At 34.4% G+C, this 3,293-nt stretch overlaps 1 protein-coding gene across 1 annotated transcript in view; it reads left to right on the top strand.

Moving 5' to 3' along the window:
* LOC108574358 (serine/threonine-protein phosphatase 1 regulatory subunit 10) overlaps positions 1-3,293 on the top strand; it is a 13,124-nt gene that overhangs the window by 3,412 nt on the left and 6,419 nt on the right. The window lies entirely within an intron of this gene.

Raw genomic sequence — 3,293 nt, 5'->3', positions numbered from 1 at the left:
TTCAACAGGAGTAGATTAAATTTATTTAAATTATATTTAATCATATAAGATTCATATTAAACAAATTTATAAATATATATGTTGTAGCACCTTTTTTGCTTTCCAACACACTATTATTTTATAAAATATGAAAAAGGTATAAGAAATGATATCAAATATTTTACTGCATTTTTCTTATGTGTGGTATATCAGTAACATTCTAGATAAAATTGTAGCATTACTTTTACAAGTATTTATTATAAAGAAGTATGAATATTATAAAAGTTAGGAAAGCAGGAATATTACTAACTTGATTAACTTGAAATAACTGGTTTTTGAACATTAGTTTCTTTCACTGTAAATGCTATTACTAACTTCTTAATATTGAGTTTGCAGGTGGTTGGCTCCAGGAGAAACACGAGCAAACTATATACTTATATACTTTATATATTACGCGAACATTAATGTTTTACGTGATTTGACAACATTTGCATAGATTTCTTATTTATTTCATTAACTCGCAGTTTCTTTCAGCCATATTATTTTAGTTTATAGTATACGATTAGAACCCTATACTACTTTCCTAAAAGTTATTAGAGTATTATAGAAGGTAAAAGAAAACCCGTATCAATCGACCCACGTGGAAGTGGATCGAGCGGAACTCCCGTGCTTGCCTCGATAATTAACATCACGTTAGAAGAACGAAGACATTAGGATCATCTCTTTCAGCATCGATTTATTTCCTATATTAAGAAGATTCAGCAGGTAATCTTCGATAAAGTATTAATTAAATCGTACGTATGAAATGTCTGAAAGCTAGTGCCGTACGGTAAAATAGAGTCGAGTACTTTTTTTTGAATAGAGCGATACATCGAAAGTAATCGTGCAGTTTCTTTTAAAAATTATTCGGTTAAAGGAAAGAAACGTGTGTTTTATATCGATATAATTTTCGGGGTGTGTGTTTTACCGTTCTCCGACGAACGATACACCGATAGAAGTCACCACGGATATTACTAATCTACCTAGGTAAGGAAACAAACCAACTCTTGTCTGTCCATACTTCTTCCCTTGTACATGTACACCCTATTAAGCATTTAAATAAATTGATCAGAAATCTGGAAATATTTAACTCTTGGGTTTCTGCTATATATCTTGCTCACTGAATGCTTGATAAAGCAAACACTCATACCGTGAGCCCATCCAGATTTCCATCCTCTCGGTGACTAATCGCACAAATTAAAGGTGCAAATTAAGTCAGGACTCCCGAAATGGTGTCGAAAATTGAAAAAAAAATTTGATCAATTTTTATGCAATAATAGTGAAATTGTAATGTTTGAGACCAAATTGTAACATATTTAGATTACACTATCTTGCAATTAAACAAATAGCATTATTGTTGATTGCAGACTTTGATTCGTTTGTATGAAATTATAATGTAGAAACTTAACCTTATCTGTAGAAACATTTAAAAAGTAGTCTTATTGCACTTATAGCATCAAATAATTATACCAAAATTTAACAATGCGACACTTAACATAGTGACACCATTCCGAGCGTCGCTGCACAAGGGAAAAAATTCTTGTGAGCGATATGTTATTTTTCAATTTTGTATCATTGTTTAGTTCACAGTGGATTCGCAGAATCATTCGAATACGTTCGTGCGTTCATCAGAGAGAATTGAAATTTGCATCGGGCGCATAGTCCCAAGATATCCTTATGAAAGCGAGAAAGAATGAGAGAGAGGGAGAGGGAGGGCGAGAGAAAGAGAGAGAGAGAGTGAGAGAGAAAGCGTGAACGTCTTATGAAAGCGAGAAAGAATGAGAGAGAGGGAGAGGGAGGGCGAGAGAAAGAGAGAGAGAGAGAGTGAGAGAGAAAGCGTGAACGTGAGAGAGAGAGAGAGAGGGAGAGAGAGTGAGAGACAAGATGAAAGAGTGAAACAAAGTGAGAAAGTAACTAGTATGTATGGACGAGTAGATGAATAAAGCGAGAAAAATGTGGCACGACGTTCGAAGGAAGTTCATTTAAAAGAAAAGAGTGCAGAATTTCGTGGAACGAAAGCACTTCCGAAAAATGCATGAAATACGACGCTGCGTATCGACTCGACGTCTTCGAGCAAGCCGCCCTTAGGATCAGCGGGCCTCTTCTTACGACAGACAATCGTCTATTTACAATGACGACGTCGACATGGCGAAGAAGTCTTCTTCCTTGCCAGTAATCGCGGATAAACAGTCGGGTGAAAAGAACGTTACTGGAACGAGAGAATAATATAAAGAAGAGAAGGCAGGGATAACAAAACACGAACGTCTACACTGTTCTTGTCTGTCTCTGATGCAAAAAAAAAAAATTGTTATCTATTAAAAATACCATATTCTCGAATTTATTACGAAATTCGCGTTTATATATTCGTTTGAATAATGTAGTTTTTATCATGTTAAAAGACTGAGAAAAACTAGGTGCATTTCTCTGTATTCAAATGTTCCTAAATAAGAATAGTTCGCTTTGATGATATGCAAGAATATTTTTAATTGCTTGTAAAAGTTCATCTTCCCGTTGAGAAGATTTTGTCTCGCGGTTCAAACTAAACAGAAAGAAGCGATATTAATTTTCCTATCTAATTTTTCATTCGAAAGAGCAAAGAACATTTTGTCGCGTCGATATTCTCAAATGCAATAATTCGATCGATTGAATACAATGGAGAAAAGATAGTATTCGAAAATCATCTATTTGAATTAGACGCGTGAAAGAGGATGGGCGGGAGTTATGACGGAGTTGCGCAACGGCGCACTTCTTGGTGTGCTCAGTGGTGTACCGAGACCGATGTTTTTGCGATGGTCTTTACGTCGGCACTCGCGTATGGGGCTCGACTCTGTTCTTCGTAGCAGTTGCATTACGCTCTCATAGTATATTAACCGTTCAGCATATTTAGATCCGCGCCATTCGTGGACGATGCTCGTCATGTGGTATCTACCTCAATTTATATTTGAATTTGAAAAAGAGACTCGAAGGAGAAATAAAATCTACAGTAGCTTATAATGTTATTGAAGCTACTATTTATGAATTTTTGTCACATTTTCCCGTGTATCGGAATACACTTTTTTTTTTCTTTATGTCGAAAATACGTTCTTGTTTATTATAAAAAAAAATTATGCGTTTTCCTATAATTTTGCGATACTCAAAGCACTAGATCAAAGAAAAAAAAAACAAATTGTATTTTGTTTATGGTAATTTTTATGTCACTTATCGATTATAGTACGAAGAAGAGATTAAAATAGTTATACTAAATTTAATATAGATAAATATAACTTTATCTTTTT

This window comes from Habropoda laboriosa, unplaced genomic scaffold, assembly GCF_001263275.1.
Source record: "Habropoda laboriosa isolate 0110345459 unplaced genomic scaffold, ASM126327v1 scaffold46, whole genome shotgun sequence".
Classification (NCBI taxonomy): domain Eukaryota; kingdom Metazoa; phylum Arthropoda; class Insecta; order Hymenoptera; family Apidae; genus Habropoda; species Habropoda laboriosa.
This window is presented reverse-complemented; position numbering and strand designations above follow the sequence as displayed.